Here is a 19,672-nt window from a genome sequence, read left to right as displayed (position 1 = left end):
GTCCTTTCTATAATGAATACTACTAGATAGTAGAATAGAAGGATTTTTTGTATTATTATTATTTTTTACCCTTACATATCTGAGAACAAGTTTTCCTTGCTGTGATTTAGAAAATATATTGTGAGACAGATGATACATTTATGAGCATTTTTCAAAGGTAGATTATATTAACAGTATTGAGATAAGAAGCAGTGGCGGTTTTGTAGTGTTTCTATCTAGAGTGGAGACAACACAAATGCCTTCTGCTGCATTGCAAACAGGTAATGCAGATACAATTGCCACTCAAAAAAAAAAGTTCTCACAGTTGTGTTGTAATGTAAAAAGTACATAACTATTTCAAGACCACATGTAGTTTCTCCTGGGAGGTTTTTGTAAGTGACCCAGGAGAATCCACCTCAGCTTTTTTATGGCAAGATTGCAAAACTGCATATTCCTGAGAGATTTTTTTTTTTTAAAGATTGTTTAATAGGAAGAAGCATCAACATTGTAACTCTGTTGATGCATAAAAAATTGCATGCTTGTCTGATATGGCAATAATTATGATGTAAGAAATTATTTCTTGTTTTTCAAACTTCCAAAAACCAAAATTCAAATCTTACTTTACCCCAAATTTGCCTACATTAAATATCCTCTTCGCCTCCAACACAATTCAGAGAGTAAGTTATTCCCGACAGTTATGCTATTTCTCCCATTCAGTTTTGATAAAATTAAAACATCATGAATGAGAAATAGGAATGGTACCCTTTTGGAATAAATATAATCCTGACATAGATAATAGTATCTTAATTTAAAAGGAAAGAGAAATATAGATTAAACTTAGAATGACAAACCTGACTAATATTCTATTCATATCTTCTATAGAGAATTTCACATTGAGTTTAAAGTTTCTCAGACAACATAACCCTAAAGGCAAATGGATAAAGTGGTGGGAGATAAACGTATCTGATTTTGAAGGAAGAAAAAAATTTTTTTGCTTTAAAGATGGAGATCAGGAGAATAAAAAAGAAATATCTGGGAATCAATATCATGCCAAAATAAAGACTTTCAATATCATGCCAAAAATATGATATCAATATCATGCTAAAATAAAGAATTTCATTTGTTTTACACAATATGCATGAAAAAATGTTAAGATATATTCCGTCTCCTCCTCCTGCTTCAAGAAGAAAAGGAAGGGAACTCTCCCTGTTTACCTCCAAATGACATTTCTATCTCAAGGTCTTCAAGAGCTATCTTTGGCTCATCTTTAGCTGTTCGTAGTCAGTTCAAACACAGATCAAGGTGGCTATGGCCCCCTTCTTAGTTTTACATTTTTAAAACAAGTGCCTTTTGAAATTAATTGATGATGTTCATACCTAGTTGGTAGATGACAACACCTTAGAGCTCCCAATATTATTTAGTATTTTAAGATATGCAAGATGCTATCTGGAAAAACCGCATCCACTAACTTCAGAAGTGTGAGGTAAACACATCTGGGATTTTAAAGCATGGTCAATATTTTTGTAAAGCTCTAACATCAAGATTCATGTCCCCTGACTTAGCAAACCAAAGGAATAGGTGACTGAAAATCAATTAGCTGCACTTTAGTTGTAGCAAGGCTGTGCCTAACTAAACGTCTTCATCCTCAGAAGGCAGTTTCTTAGCCAACTCAGCTCTAATGACAACGTATCTTTTCCTCTAACATCACTGGGGGGATTTAAAAACTAAATATCTTGAATCATGCCAAATATCTTTTTTTCCCTGCCATGCCACAAAGCCTCCCTTGTTCATTATACCTGTTACGTTCCCTTTTAAAAAATCCCTGAATGAACACTCTCTCCTTTCACCTTTTTTCTTAATATCAAGGATTATCTAAGAAACAGTAGCGCAGAGGAAGCACAGGCTAGCCTGGTCAAGCTGCAGTATAAGCTGACATAGCTTTTGGACTATAAAAAGTGTGACTCATGGCAAGACATTATATTTCTGCTGAATTCTCTCTCCATTTTAGCCCAGGATCAACTAAAATAATACACTTAGTTCTTTCCAGAGTATCAGGATTTTTAAAGTGTCAACTGACAAACATCTCAGATGTTTTCATGGACGTATGTTTCCTGTGCAACGTGCCCTAGGTGACCCTGTTTGCCAGGAGGTTGGATTAGATGATCTCCAGAGGTCCTTTCCAACATCAACCATTCTGGGATTCTGGGATTCTCTGACATGAAACCGTATGTGCATTGGCAGAAGTTTTCAGGGACTAAAGGGCTGCAAAGGCCAGGGTTAGTAAGCTTTGATGGGTAAAGTGTGTCCATGTAACAGAACTGTACTTTAACTTGGGCAAAGGCCAAAGTAAGTGTCCCACCTCTCCTCAGACAGCACCCACAACACAGACCCTATCTCACTTCTCTGTACTAATTAGTGAGCCTCAAAAACGAGAAAATAGACACTTAGGACTCAAACAGAGGTATTTTCTGACAGACAGACACTGCCTTTTTATTGTCCATAGCAGAAGCATGTTCATGTCCTTTGTATCAACTTGCTACATAGCTGTATCATAGCTACAGAAAACAGCTTGGATCACTCTGCCTTTAAGATTGTTCATAGAACTGGAAAAAATGCAATCACCGAGAAACTCTGCAACATGAACAGCGGGCTAGAAGACTACTTGAGCTATTATTGGCAGATTTCTGTACACTTTTCCTATCTTGCACCTTAAGTAAATTACAGTCCTAGTATGAGCATACCTTACCTATGGAAACTCAAAAATCCAGGCTTTTTGCTGAAGTTCCTTCTTAGTAAGAAAAGTGGGATGGGGAAAGAATCTTCCTGAAAGGGAAGAATTTATTTTACTCAGGATAACAAAATGCAGGAGGAAGTTGCTAAGGTGCAAGGTACTTTGCTCCCCTAGGCATCTGGGCTCAGGGACAACTCAGAATAGGTGTGTGGCCTTGGAAAGAGCTCTTTATGAAATATCTACTCAGTAGCCCCAGTGAAAAATTCTCACAAATGGCTCCACTAAAGTCTCAGTGCTCCCCTCCCTCCCACAAAACACATGCCTCCACACAATTTTTGATCAGAAGATAAAGCTCTGCAAGTAAAACAAGCATTGACTCAAATAGTCAGTGGCTTCAGGGTAGAGATATACAGGCTTTTCTTATTTGGGTTAGCTGTTGAAGGATGCTAGGAAATTAATAAAGTGCAACAAAATGTGTTCCAATAGCTATCCCTGTAGCAAACTACTTTGTGCCAATGCCATGAGATTGTCCTTTGTCATTAGTTTATGATGCCTATTGCCAAAAACAATTCTGTCAGCTGCCTGTTCTAAGAGTGGTACCAGCCTTGACTGCAATTATGGGTTTTCCAGACAGCTGGGATGGGATTTACTTGTTGGCATGATGAAATGAACTGAAATGGGGCATAGATAGAGAATAAACTGGCATAATTGTATCCTGCATGTGAGCATCTTAACTGCATCAAAATATGCATGGTTATTGAATTTGGAATTTGGTGCACAACATATTCTCATGTTGAGTGGAGTTTACAAGATAAATCAGAGATCAAAACTATGCTTAAATTCTTCCCGGACATTTATATAAGGGTTTTTTTTTTTTTTTTCCAATTCAATTATAACCTGAAATGGAAAGCTTACTAAAGAATCTAATCTAACACCCAGGCACTTCCTGAAGGTTGGTACAGACTAATTATTCACACCTAGCAAAGGTGGTTGCCATACCAGCCAGCATCAAGCTAATACCCTGGACCCACTGAGCTCAGTAACAAGGCCACTGTAGAAAAACTGGGTTATTTCAATGTCACCTGGATCCCAAATCCAAATCTGTATAGAAGAAAACAACCACAGAGTAAATAAAAGCCTTACTTTTCTAAAGTAAGCAAAAATTTAAATAAAATTTCATTTATTAAAATAACAATTATCTATTTAAGATTATATATAATATAAATATTAATAACATTACTATATATACAAAATCCATAACTCAGTCAGCGTCCTGTCCTCATACACACTGTTTATGTCTTTAAAGGCAAAAAAATGTGTGTGTGGGAAAAAAAAAATAAAAAATGATTACTGATGACAGGTTTATGTCTCTGCTACCAAAAGGATGAAGACCTTGGGACATGAAGCCAAATATCTATAATATGCTTACAGTGCATGTATCTTTTTCATATTCCCCCAAACTTAAACTTAAGTAGTAAAAATAGATGCATGATGGAAAACTCTTGCTCTAAGATGATGAGATTTAGATGAGGATGGTCTAGATGGTACAGGCCAGTAAGGTACATATGATTAAGAAAAACAAGTGAAAATGCTGCACAGGAGTTGAACTTGAAAATAGGAGTATGCAAAAGTTTATCACACAGCTGATTCTTGTATCATAACAATGCATAATTTGACAGTTTTTTCAATTTAGTATCTACTTGACATATCTATTCTGTCCTTCCTTATTAAATTCTGATCTGCTTGGAACAATACCTGCCTCTTTGACCTATAATGACATTTCAAAGGCTAAAGAATAATTATTGAAATAAAAACCTCATAATGACAATCTAACACCTTCACACGCTGAAGGTGTTCTTGAACAAAAAATGCTTCAAACTATTGGTGATCTCTCTCCCTTTCCCCCACTCTCCTTGATATGCCTGGGCATGAAAATGATTTGATAACTGTATCATACAATTTGAATACTGGTAGATAGAAGTTCCATCAAACTCATTTACGTTTTTACTGTTAGATCATTTTGATGGTCAAATAGGTGAATGTTCAAGTCAAAAAGTCTTTAAAAAATAAAAAGGAAAGGTGAAAAAAAAGTATTTTTGTACTTGATTCTTTAATTGCATGTGTATAATGTACAAGATGTCTATTAAATCTGAACTGAAAAACTTGCTATTCAGAATTCCAGCTAGTAATAACTTGATATCAAGAGAAAGGTTTTAATTTGTTCTATTTCAAGACTTAATGTAAACTAATTGAGAAGCTAGAAGAGAAAAGTTATAACTTTATCTTCTGAAGAAATAATTTTGATTATACTAGGTATTATTTAATAATATAAAAAAAACAAGCTACATTTTGAGATTGATAGTTATTATTCATTTATACTATTATGTTTTTAAGCCACTGAAACAATTCAGCACTCTCCCCTCCTTTCTTTCAGGCTCTTGACATCACTTTTAAGGAGTTGATACCATACCATACTGATTCTATAGGCAACATCCTAGGTCAGAGTTCTTCAAATTAAAGTCTTCCAATATGCAAACGTAATTACTCCTTAAAAAGAAACAAAGTTTTATGTTTACATATAGTTCTCACAATAGAAATGTGAGAAAAAATAATTCCATGTGCATTTAAAATATTCAAATAATCTAAGGAATATTTTGATATATTTGTAAAAAAATAAGATCATTTCTGTTTCTTTAGATATTTTTTTGACTGCCTCAGTAGACAAGATTGTAAAACTATGTTTCCAGTGCATTACTATGTAAGTGCTTGTTGGTCCCTCTTGGATTGATTGTCCCTCTGGATTTGAGCAAAAGATGAGGGAGCTTAATACGCATGCATTTGTAACCATTAAGAAAATATTAACTCAAAACTTATACCACAAAAAAAACCACAGGAATAATTGATTTTTTTGTTAACTTCAGGTATTCCATGATTTGGGTGTTCACGGGATACAGATCTGATTTACCAAGCTAACCAAAAGAAGAGTGCCTGCATGTCTGCCTCTGAACTCTGTTAGCATCAGTGTGCCTGTGGAAAGATCATCAAAAGATGCAAAGAAAAGTGTTTTACTGCTACATACATTATACGATACTTTTTAAAAACTATGTGGGAAATTCAAGTACTACACAGATAATAAAGGTACAGGGTTTCATTTGTTTTGGTCTAGCAAACAAGCTTCCCAATTTGCTCTGTTTAGCCTGGTTAAAGGTGACTCTTCCACTCTAAAAAGAAGGTGGTTACTGAGAAGATGGTACCAGATTTTTCTCTTCTTCTCAGATGTTTAAAGGGAAAGAAGGAGAGGTAATGGAAGTATAAGATCTTGTGGTACAACTTGTAGTAAGAGGAATTCTGACTGGACATACAGAAAATTATTCATAAAAAATGTGGATAAGAACTGGCAAATGTTTTCCGGCTGTGTTTTGGTATCTTCATATACAAAGATTCTCCAAACTGTTGAAGAAAGCCCTAGCAACCTGACCAAACTTCGAAGCTAACCATGCTTTGAGCCTGAGATTAGACCAAATGACTGCCAAGGGTTCCTTCTAAACCAGGTTTCTCTATGATTGTCTGATGGATTTGAAAATCACTTGAATCTGTAACAGTTGTCAGCTAAGGCTCCAGATCATTAGAAAGAACTTGTATTGTTCTGGATCTCAGCCGACTACTATAACATTATAATATATATACACACAGTGATGAAGTTTAGTTAAAATGTCCTATCAGGTGAGACTGTAGTACCTCTGGATCCACAGCACTACTAATCTGGATGGACTGACCAAAGACAGAAATTGATTGCATCTTTGAAAAAGATCCATCTTTTCTAGAACAGTAATGTTTTGCAGTTCTCAGCAATGACAGGGTTATTGGTAGTCAAACTTTCTTATTTTAAGACACTCTTGCTGCTTTTCCATTGATTAAGGTTGACTGGAACATCAACCTTCTTTACATTTTTAGAGGTGTTTTTATTTGCTTTTAACCAACATTTATGATGGTTAAAATATATTTCATTGTCCTTCTGCACCTGGAAACAATCTACTAAACCACACAAAAAAATAAATATTGCTTGCTATGTAACTAGGGATTAGAATTAGATGTCTAACTGCTCCTGTCAGAACCTATCTGTCTGAGGAAATACTGGGTGAAAATAGGATTTTTATTTGATGGAATCTGTGGGAGTGAACAGGTCACCATATGAATGGGGATGAAATATTTTATGGTAAAGCACATATAAATAAGGCTGTTGATCTGGTTGATAATATATCCCTGGTATCACTTAAATTTTCAAGAACACCTGCAAGGATTTGGAGGTTTGTTGTCAAGTTTCTTTAAGCTTGTGGTCTAAATACATAAAATACCATTCATTTCAGATACATGTTTACCACAGTTTTAAATGAATCTCATAATTTTTCTTGGTTGTTTCTAACTTTAAACAGGTTTCATGGTAGCTAACTCATATTTTTCTGTGATTAACTTCATTAGAATATATCCCTTTAGATAAGCCTAAGCAATTTATCACCTTTTAACTCATTCACCTACCTTTTAATCCCATATGTAGTTGGGCATTCTGTGAGCTTCGTAGCACAGACTCCTTAACCTGCCAAAGATCGTTGTTAACTAATCATAACTGTCATCTACATGTGGACTTCTTATATTAAATATCTTTTTTATGGTCATGCATTTTCAAGTTCATACATTATGGAGTGTTAAAATTCTTATCTAAAGAAAATTAAACCAAGAATAGAGGACATGTCAGGACCATTATACTTATCTATGTGTATGACAAAACATAAGGGGCAGCATATAGTTCTTAAAACTACTTCAATTTTTATCTAGTGACTATACAATAGAAAACATATAAATACTTTGAAAAATTTCCCTTCAGATTCAGGAATGTGAATCACTTGTTATAGAGTGGTATTTTTTCAGCTCAATGAATCCTTTATTCTTTGAAGTGATACAAATTCCATATGAAGATTACAGGTTATCACAAGACTCTAAGGGATTACACGTTATGGGATATAAGGATTCTTAACTGCTATCCCCATTTTAAGGTGAGTGGAGTCAGAGGTGGATTTAAATTCAGTTTGTTTACATCTTAGGAAGCAGGCAGATTCTCCTCCAACAGCTCTGTTTTAGGGATACTGTTTAGAACACTTGTAAATCCCTGCTCTCAGGTGAGTACAAAAGACTCTTTAGCTGAAGAGGTACTTATATTAGTAAAATCTGTAAACTGTGGGAAAGAGGTAGCCTTAGAAAAAAAGAACTGAACATAGAGAGGAATCACCCTGCCCAATCCAATAAGTTACACTTTACAGATAATATTGGCTTCAGCTCGATACAACTGATCATCTGAGTTGTGCTACATATACTCATTTTTGATGAGCTCCCGAGTGATCATGAAAGGTAAGAACAGTGTTCACCTCTGATGAAATCTGCAATAAATACCTACCAAATGTAATACTTCTTCAGACATATTTTTGCTTGCTTTGTTTTAAACAAATTTTCAATTGAAACATGAGTTTTTAAGCATGCAGACTAGACAGAAGTATGAAATTTTATTTAAACAGGCCCTTTCAAATGGACTGGATGGATATTTTTGTCTTACAGCAATGTGACCTCAAATTCAGGTTGTGTCACTGAAGACAAAGGGAGCTTAAGTCTTATGAAAAGCAAAATATTAAGTAAATAATACATATAAACACTCTTCCATTCTCCAGAAAGAAGAAACACTCAGTTAATTTCAAATTTTGAACATCACTTTTGCAACATAAATATAAATCAGATGATCTTGAAATTTATTTATGAAATTCTTGTCACTGGAGTTCCTCCTTCCTTTGATATCTGTGATTCTCCTGGTCTTCTTTAGAAGATGGGTAAGTTTACATTTGGATGATCTGGTTTTGTTAAAATTCAGCAGTTTACAGTATATTGAATCCAGTTGTTAGATATTTTCAGACAAAAGTCAACATTTAAGTCACATACTCCATGAGACCATTACATTTCCTAAAACCCACCAAGGACTTTCATGAGACAGATGAAAAAAAAACCTCTTTGCAATCTGAAGAAAGAATTTCCCCAAAATTTCAACTTTTAGTTGCTGTAACTAAAGCTTAGCTCTATGGGGACTGGATTTGAATGCTAATATTTAACAGTTTATCACATCAAATACTTGTCCATATGACAACATTATTGCTCTAAGACCATGAGCTGATTGGCTGTGTGCTTTTTAAAGCATAGTAAACTACACTTAAGCTAAAAAAGGGAATTTAACAAACAGTATTTATTTAAATACATCTAAACACTTTTGAGGTTTACACTTCATATGCATAAATAGAATAATGTTTTCTACAAGGAGATGATTCACTTAGAATTCAACAGGTAAGCTATTATTTTACACTTTCTGAATTATTCATTTAAAAAGCCTATTTTTCCTTAGGAAAAGTACTGAATAAATAAGAATTGTTTTAGCAAGCAGTGGAGACCATGATTAACAAGAAATAGCAAGACAAATCTCCCTAAGCTGAGTAAGATCTCACAAAGCTTTTTTGCCCTGTGAGGACAATTACATGATGTGTATGGGAAAGGTACAAAACTAGAAATAGAAGTGATCACATCTGGGATTGAAGCAAGATGCAAAAGGTATGAATAGTCACTATCGTAAAGTATTGACAAAACTGGAATGTAAATTTGCAGCATTAAGAGCAAGTACTTTAAGTATTTCAAATACATACAAAGGTCTAGAGATAACAATAATGGTAAGTTGAACAGTAACAGATGTAATATCTATATTGCAGGGCAGGATGATCTGAGTGACTACAAACCAAACATCTTACCTCAGTAACATGCAAATATTTAGAATATATTTTCAAAGGCAATAACTAGAAGTACACACTAAGTCTCAAAGCTGTAGACAACACAGCATGAGTTCTCTAACAATTGATTGTAATGAGATTTTGGATTTAAGTAATTGGTTAGAATTAGCTGTTCTTAAACAGAATCGTACAGGTCTGGATAACTTTTATATAAGAGGTTTCACTGTGATAGCTGAGCCCTATAGAAATGTCTACAGCTAGAATGATTTGCAAACAGGCTAGGTGCAATATCAGTGCAGCATGAACACTTCTCACAATTCATTTTTGTACTGAAATAAGTTTTGTAACAGATGAGTGCCCTAGAGACAGCTGAGAATCATAGCAAATAATCTTTTGCTATTTCAATGGCTAAAAAAACCCCTCAACCATATTTGATACATTAATGCACTGACATTTTGTACTCTTTGGCTGTACTGCACACATTTAGTCTGGTTGGTATCTGTGCCTGATCTGGCAAGATTTTGTGTGCTTGCCATACTAAATATACATAGCTGTTTTTTTCCATTGATGAGATGAGAAATCACAAAAAGGGCAATGGAAAAGTAGAATCATGGTCTGTGTCATGGTCTAAACTAGTGCATGACCTCAGTAGAGAAAAGAAAAGAGAGCTCATATTTTGAAAAATTATGTATTAAAATAACCACAACACTGAAGCAGCTTCTTGTATATTTTAAAGTCTAGCTAGATGAAGTGAGATATGCAACATACAAAGAATGAACTTATTAAAATGAGAAAGTTCAAAATAAATGGATAAGGAAAAGTATGCTTTACTTAATATATAAGGAGAACCAAGTTTTGAAAAGGAGACCGTTTTGCCCATTCAAAAATACACTTACAAACATGCATGCACCGTGTTTATATGTTGTACCATAAGGATAATGTAGAATAATCCTGTACACACAATAACACTTCAATGTCTACAGAAAGTTGAAGATACATATACATATGATCTTGGTAGATATATCTGTTTTCAAAAGTGAAAGAATCACATCACATATCAGCTATATATATATGCAGTCTTTTTCATTCAAAAGTTATTCAAATATAAATGCCCCAAAATGACAGACTCTGCAGTGCTTTTGTTAACTGTATAAAATCGATAGATAAACTCAAACAAATAAATAAATGTAAACTTAAAAAGAGAAATCAAGTTTAACAGCAAATTTACTATATGGAAGGAATGTAAATATGACTTTGTGGAAACCATGTATAAAACAGAAGGGACAGTATAGGATTTCTGTTAATCCCTGGCTAACTAGTGAAAATAAACTTGCTAATGAAAGCAAACAGAAAAATCCATTTGATTTTTTGAGTTAAGAACAACAAAAATAATAAGAAAGTTTGTTTGCCATTGTCATGTGGCTAAAGACAATTGGAGTATACTTATAATATATGCTCAGAATATTGGATGGGACAAACTCCACAAAGTGCTGGGAGAAACAGACTTCTGTCATGAACTTGCTCAGTCCCATAAAAGCTGTAGGAAAAGACATACAAAAGATAAAGGTCATAACCTCTCTGCTTTTTTCCACATTTGACTGCATCTAATCTGAGCCTTGCACAGCTGATTGACACAATCATAGACTCCCCCCCCAATATTTATTAAAAACAAACAAAAAAAAAACCACAAACAACCCCAGAAACAAAACACTTTCCAAAGTGTCAGTGTGAAGTCAGCTGTAGAAATACAAGTGGATGAAAACTAAAGAAATGGAAACCAGGGTAGAAGGAATAGTGCAGTTTTGCTAATTGAAAGAACTGAAAATCCATCTGACTTGCTGAAAAATAAGGCATTTGATAAACTGATAAACTAAATAAGAGAAATACTAACTTACCAGAATATCAAGGTATCCATAAATGTGGGGAAGAAAAAAAAAAAGCTATTTTGCTCACAGAATGAATAGAAAACTGTTTGGAGACATATCTAAAGCAGCTAGAGTGGACACTTGGGACAAGAGCAAGTGCAGGTAGTCTTATAAAGAAAGAAATAAGTAAATAGTGCACAATGGCAATAGAAACCTAAAGAAGAGTAAGTAGATGAGAATTAAATCCAGGAAAAACTGGAAAGACTGTGAAAAGACTAAAGCAAAAGAAATGTTCTATGAACTATCAGGAAACTGAGGCTGATAAAAAACTTATTCAGAATCCAGTGTTGCTAAACAGGCCTGGTAGTCCAACCCAGAAATTCATGCTTAATAACGATAAAAATGTAAGATATCTTAGGAATATTTCCCTAGTTCTATATTGTCATATGAAATATATTTTTAAAGACTTGCTGCGAAGTCGCAGGCAAGCTCTCTCCATTTGATATGCCTGCCAAGCTGATCAGGTGTTTCTCCTCTGCAGATGTAAACGTTCCCTAAGGTAGACTGAGTAGATCAGCAAAGGAACACCCTGTGTTACTTTGGAGTTTAATGATGATTTAGATCACTGAAATCCAGGAAAGAACTTGTTATTATTTCAATAGTTTATTCAGTAGAAGTTTTAGTGCCAAGTGAGACTACATTTAAAGAATGGAGTAATACATTAAAGACATAGGACAAATGCATTAGACATGAAGGCAGATATCCAAGTCACAGTCATATTCAACTTCATAGTTTATGAAGAACAATACACACATCACCTTCTAGAGGTGTTTATTCCTTTTTATTGAAAAAGAGGAGAACCTAACAGAAGTTCATATCTAGATACCCAAGGTGCAGCAGAGTTTGATGTACAGATTTGCAAAAACAGGTTGCAGACTAGACACGGTAGGAACAGCACAGCAAATTATTTTGCACTACACTGTAAGAGATTTTGAATGTTACTGTGCCTTATCTAATTGCTTGCCAACTTTTTCAGACCAAAAGTAGTACTGCACTTAATCTGTAGTATTCTTATTCCTACTGTTCAAAATGGCTACTGAAATCCCCTGAAACAACATTTGCCTTTCACTCTTCCTGTTTACCTACCTCTTACCAGTGGAAGATCATATGTTGATAGGAAGGGCTACCTTAAAGAAGAAACAATGCCATTAACATGTATGCTTTTTTTGCTTCCTAGGAACTTTGTATAAAGTCAACATATAAATGAAAAAAAAAATGTTGCAAGGATTAGTTGCAAAGGCTTTACAATTATCACCCCATACTCAGAAGTCGGTCAATCATATGACACTTCCTATATTGTCAGAAACATAACAATTGGATGGTTGAAACATAGCTATTTAGCTAATATTTACTTTAGTCACTACTTTTTTCAGCAAATCCAGACTAAGACTCAGACTGTTTTGCACAACAGCTAATGCCAAAGAAAACATTCAAGCCTCCATAAATGAAGACCACAGATTTTGCCTCTGTGGAAATCAAAGACTACAGAAGATTATATGAAGATTAAAAGAAAAACAAACAAACCTTATATTTAGGTGTTCAGCAGATTAGTCCATACTGCATTATCAGATATAATAAAAATATTTTAGACGGCAATGTATTAAAATGTTTTCATGTTCTTTTCTTTTATATAAAAAAATATTTATCAGAATACTAAGGTATACTCACACTAAAGCAGGAAAATTACATGTATAAAATGTACTCTAAAAGCAATTTTCGTACATACTAAAAAGTAAAATCTCTCTTGAGCTAGTTTGCATGCAAGGCTGAATGCCTTTGGCAGTTAGGAAGTTCTAACAGGGGAGGCAAGGGTACTCATTACTGGCATTGCACATTTAGAGTAAACACATACAAAGTATGAATAAGAATCTGGCCTCCAGAATATTTCTTTCATTCAACTGGATCCCATAATATCAGAAAATGAGAAAATATGCCTTAGCCTTGTTAATATACTTCTGATAGGTAGGACAGTATCACCTTCTTGACTAATATAGCTTCAAAACAACCTGCCAGGAAGGCCATTAGTAACATTGATTACACTGAGTGCAAAAAAGCCTCTGTATGTCTCTTCTGAACCTATTTTTCTTTAAAATCCATTCATGTCTCCTCTGATCTTTTGTGCTAAAGATGAGAAAATAACCTAAGGAGGTATTATCTTTCCTATTATGATTTCTACAGTACTATTGTGGTCTGTTCAATTTTCAACCTTTTCCCATGGAAAAATAAATGTTTTTGTCCCATCCTAAGATTCCTTTTTTTTTTTTTTTTTTAAATCTCCAGAAAAGTGCTACATGACACCAAGACATTAGTATTATTTATATATATTTGATTCATCTTACCTTTATACCTTCAGATGGCAATGTAACTCAGAGCCCTGGAAGTTTTCATTTCAATGCAACTCATCTTAAATCATCAGATTCTTTTTATTTGCTTTTGACTACAGTTATCTGGAGTTTTGTCAAAGTTCTTGTGTTTCACTACTTTTGTCTTTGTCCTCTTGAACAGAAATTGTGTTAGGGAAAGAAGGTGTGGGGAGAAGCTTCTCATCTCTTAAGCATGGCAGTAGCAAACAAAGCATACTGGATACTGAAGGTTTCTTTTGTTTGTTGGTTTTTGTTTTCTAAATCTATTGGTGTTACCTGTTTCCTCTGCCACATTAGAATTATAAAATGCATAAACCAAAATTGTATTTCATGCTCAGTTCAGGAGTGGTTCTTATGCTATAAAAGTCTAAAAACTGTTCTGTCCCAGAGAGAAAACACTGGTTGGCAGGAAAATTTTTGTTTGTCAGGATTTGGCTGGAGCATTTTTTTCTCCAGTGGCTAGTCACAGAACCGCAGGGTTAAGCAATGAGATTATTTTGACCTTGACTCCCTTCACAACACTATCTCCTGAGCTGTACCTCTTAGCTCAGAATTGTCATCAGCCGATGTGTTGTTATTGACAAACACTTTAATCATTTAGAGTTGTTTTCTTTTGTGCAGTGCAGTACACCCAGTCTCCTGTACTGTGCTGACAAGCATTGAAATGAGCTGCATTTATTCGAAGAACATTAGCAGGCTTTAGCAGAAACTAATGTAGCTGTAGATCAAGCAGGGCTTAAACCACCATTTCCCAGCTCCTATTAGACCTACCAAGACCCCTATGTACTTCCACAACATGACATCCCAGGATGGCTGAAAAGACCTCTAAGCAAAATTAGTACCTTCACCCATGATTTTTATGCAGCTTTTTTTTTTTTTGTACAGTTGATATCTTCTTCCCTAAAGGCTGCCAAAGACTGCCTCATCTGTTAGAATTATGATATTTTCTGAAAGGTTACTCCCCCTTCAGCAATATGATAAATTACTTTTATTTGCCTTTCCCTCTCCCCTCTTAGAACACACTAAGCCTTAAGTCAGTATGGAAAAATATACAGCAATTTCCTCAACTCACTGATTAAGCTAGGCATAGACTTGAAACACAATACAGGGTTCTCAGAATATTTCTTGGAATTCTTTTGCTTAAAATTTTCCATAGGAGAGACGTGCCAAGTTAAACTAAACCTTTATTGGGAAAGTATTGCCAAGCATGTAGTCAAGATTAATTATCACAAATGTAGTATAGCAAAAGTTATCCTCCCAACACTAAACAGGGTAAAGCTGATGATCAAGTTCTTGCAGCCAATTTCAACCCTGTAAAAAAAAAAAAAGTGGCAGAATATGACTATTGCTTACTCCTAAGTACTTATCTAAGTCCTTGCTTACTCTCATCCTACATGCATAACAGAAAAATAAAAACTACCAATATTTAAGGAGTTTCCTTGGTTGTTGAGGACTGCAATGTTGATATTGCACATACATCTACATGCATATTGTATATATACACGTATTCCAGGAAAAGTTAGTGAAAGACACAGAAATAAACCTCACAGAAATTTTATAATCTTGAACCTCAACTTATCAAAGATTTAAGTTGTCTTTCCTGACATTAAGGTGCAAGGCCTTGGAGAAACCAAATATTAATTTCTGTTTTAAAATAAAGTATTTTAATAAAGGAATCTAATACTTTTGCCTCTGCATCATTGTTTCTCCCAGCAGTCTTGACAGTTTTTCACTCTGGGTCATGATAATTTGATGATATAAGCTTTAGAAGAGTTTACACCTAAGAAATAAAAATCTCTTTAGTGGTACAATCAGTTTAATATTGAGCAGCAATAAATAGCCTTTAAGTTCAGCAGTTGATTTTTTTGTTTGTTTTCAACCTTGAAAGAGAAGTAGCTATAGGTATAGATCCCAGTAGTTTTCTAAGCTTTTTCCTGTTCACCTGTGTATTTTTCTATCTACTGCCTAACTTCAAAGAATTTCTTCATATAAAAGGTGGTTTGAAATTGGAACAGACTGTCCATGGAGATGGTAGAGTCACCATTCTTGCAGGTATTTAAGAGATGTGTGAATATGGCATTTATGAACATGGTTTCATGTTAGACTTGTAGTATTAAATGAACTGTTGAACTTGATCTTGAAAGTCTTCTCCATCCTAAATAATTCTATTTCAGAAATAGTGTCTTTCAAAAAGCTTTGTAAAGGATAAAGGTGATTCTGTAATTATTTAATTGTTTATTAGAACTCATTATGATATTTCACAAAATTTTGCCTAGTCATATATAAAGCCAATAAAATGCGATGATATTATCTAATAAAAATATTTTTCATTAAATCACAGGAAGAAAATGAACAAGTATCTCACACCCTAACTCATGTGTTTGAAAACAGTACGTAAAATTCAGAGAAGGTACAAGTATTTTCTATCACAAACAGGAATCATAACAAGTTACCTTCTAATCACAGTCAGCTTTATGCTAAATTTCAAACAGAGCAAAAAAGTTATGAAGCTGAAGGTGTTCATTAAGAACTGAACAGTATTAGCAGAAGTGAGACCAATTGGTAGCACTTTAAAGAGACTACATTTTCATTGCTTACACATTTGCTTAAAAATCTTGTTCTGATAAGAGAAGGAAAATACAGTTTAGTTAAACTGGCATTTTAGTACTTAAGAATCAGAAGTTAACAATATATAACACAGCTGTATTTATAATTTATATATTTATAATTTAAAATTTATATATTTATAGTATAGCTGTGTTAACAACGCTACATACAAGTCAGGGGACCAGAAAATTACCCTAGAAATAGCAGAGAAGCGCTCAAAGAAACAAGAAGAGGTGACAGAAAAGCATGATTCCTACTGCATATTTCTGACATTTTGTATTTGTATTAGTGACAAAATTACGTATCTTCTCCTTGAAAGGTTTGAGGGCTTGAAAACAGAAGAATAACTGATATACAACAACTCCTACTTACCATTAGGATTTAGATATCATAACACTCTACATAAGCACAGTAAGGTAAAGCGCAGTTTTAACTGCAACATGGAAAGTCTTTAAAACTAGTAGTTACTGAAATGCTTACTGTAAACAACCATCCTTTCTCCTCTCTCCCTTATCAGACTTTCCTAAGCAGGTTTCAGAGGTTACCAGGAATTTGGCATGCCTGCTTTGGAAAGTTATTTTAAGATCAGCATCACATTTAATTAACCTGTTACATCTCCACAGATTTATGCAAACATTTTGGAATGCAAAAGTATCAACAAAACACGTTGTAGAATTATAAGTGCAAGCAAGAGTGAAGTTCACATTTCTCATAATGCTCATCTGAAAAAAAGCCACAGAACTCTAACATTACCAAACTAATCTCCCCCCCCCCCCCCCCCCCCAAAAAAAAAAAAAAAGTAAAAAATAGAGAGAGAGAAAGAGAGAGACAGAAAGAGAGAAACACTAGTATCACAAGCTTGTATCAGCCATTTTTAGTGCCTGGGAAATGTAACTCTAATTATACGCTCACCAGGATTCAGTAGTTCTCACCTTTTTCACATTAACCTCTAAAGCAAACAGGCTTGAAAGTTAGGTTTTTACCCTGATCAGAATCAGGCAAGGCCTCATGATCACCTGATATCTGTCTTTTGATTAGCTACACATTGGTTTTAATTATCCACCTGCTTTCAATTAAGTACCAGGAAATCCACCCTATTAACAGTACAAGCTAATCACCCTTGCATGTATACAGAAGTCCTTTTTCTCCCAGGGTACATCTAAAGGATAAAAATAGTTAAAATAGTCTTTTTGAGCTTATAGCCTTCTGGCTGGTAGTGTTAAAAATACACTTGTTTTAACCTGTTTTAGAGTCTATCGGTAAATGAGTTATGAGCTAACAATAGTGTCTGTCACATCTTTTTGTGAGGTTATGTTGAAACAAATTCATTTTAGTCACTGGGTCAATTTTGAAAGCAATATACAGCTGGTATGCCATCATACCCTAAAATCCAAACCCCGCCCCCAAATATATGGATGTCTTTGTTCCGTATGCTGCTTTGCAAACGTGTTTTAATGACCGTAAGATCAGCTGCTATAGCCAGTTGTGTGAACAGCCCTGATATTCTCCAGATGTGTAAAATAATTCGCATCTGTATACCACAGTTTAGAATCTAGAAATTAAATATTAGAGAATAGTTTTAAAAATCATATAGAAGCCTAAGAAGCACTGAAATATTATCCATGGCTCACTGTTTAGTGCTTTTACTGTGAAAGGATTTCACTTCCTTGACTTCTCTTGAAACACTGCAGAAAAAAATAAGAGTGCAGACAATTTGAAATAATAAAGAGAAAATAAAGAAAACTTAAAGTAGCATTATGTAGATGAGTATATCTTTAATAAAAATAAACTATATGTAAAGAATAACTCTAGTGTATTTTAGAAAAGATATAACAAATTAAATTGAAAAAATGTATTATGCATTTGTATTTAAATAGGCAGCATAGCTTTTTGTCTTCAGCAGAAAACAAAAATAGAATAAAAAATCCAGCATTAAAAAATAAAACAACATACAATAAAAGGACACTGAACTGTGAAAAAGATGTATTTTTACTGTCATGCTGGTCAAAATGCAAATTGCTATCAGATCATATGTAAAATAGTACTAGTCACTGAGAATCCTGTGAAATCATGTTTGGGGTTTTATACCTATTCTGGAAAATAACTTCAGAGAAAAAAGACATATGTTATTAATTTTCGACATTCTAAGAATGTTTACAGGACAGTGGAGAAGATGACGTATAGTGTGAAGGTATTATACCTGATGGTTCTTATATACCGGATGTAAGAAAGCCTGCCATAAGATCTAATTATCCAGAATTGCCTTTTCTGCCCCAAAGCAATCATTTTGATGACAGTCTTCTATGCACTGTAAAACAAAATGGGAAGCCTGTGCTATATAAACTGGCTCGGTGCTTCCTTTTACTTCCTCTGATATCAGTCTCCCCATCTCATTTATTTTCCACACATTAATGGTAGCAGTCACCTTGAGCTGGTGATGCAGAGTAATTTTCACAGAAACCTTGATCAGAAACCATAAATCAGCCTGATGTGCTTTTATGGTCTAATAACATTGTCTGCTCCTAGAGGCCCTTATGTAAAACTGCATTGCGGAGAATCCCTTAGATTTTTTTTATTTTTTTTCACTCCTCTATGCATCCGTATCTGTAAAACATAAAATAGGCGCAACACAATTAGATTAAGATACTTTGTTTAAACCTGTAAACATGAAAACATTCAAGTGTCAACCTGTAAACATGAAAACACTCAAATATCAACCTGAAATTTTCACTGCAGATTTTTTCTCTGCTTGACTGTTGCTTCCTATATTAGGTCACAGAAACTAAGTATTCTCACCCTGCTCTTGCAGACGCAGTGCATCAACAGGCAGAGCACAGTAAAGCCGAATGCTTTGTCTAGATTAGAAGATGCTAACCTGTATAGCTGCATCAGCAAATCCACCAAGTGCGGTTGTCTTGTGAAGGTGAATCTTGTCTTTAAGATTCTATCCTCATTTGTAGAAAAGTTAAAGTTGTTTTATAATTCAAAAACTTACAGAAAAGAGAGATTGATTTCATTGTTGAGATGATCATTTTCTTCCCCAAAGAACAGAATTAATACCTCCCTTTAACAATGCCTTCTTATATGATGTACTCGGACTATTGCAAACCGTAATGATTTTTACTGTACACCCCACTTTTTTTTTTTCTTCTTTTTTTTTTTCTTCCCATCCCTGGTTTGAGAATGTGGAACCTGATTTGAAGAAATGCTTAGCATTCCCAGTTATGTGATTTATAATATTAAATGCACTGAAAA

The sequence above is a fragment of the Anser cygnoides genome, chromosome 5 (assembly GCF_040182565.1).
Source record: "Anser cygnoides isolate HZ-2024a breed goose chromosome 5, Taihu_goose_T2T_genome, whole genome shotgun sequence".
Classification (NCBI taxonomy): domain Eukaryota; kingdom Metazoa; phylum Chordata; class Aves; order Anseriformes; family Anatidae; genus Anser; species Anser cygnoides.
This window is presented reverse-complemented; position numbering follows the sequence as displayed.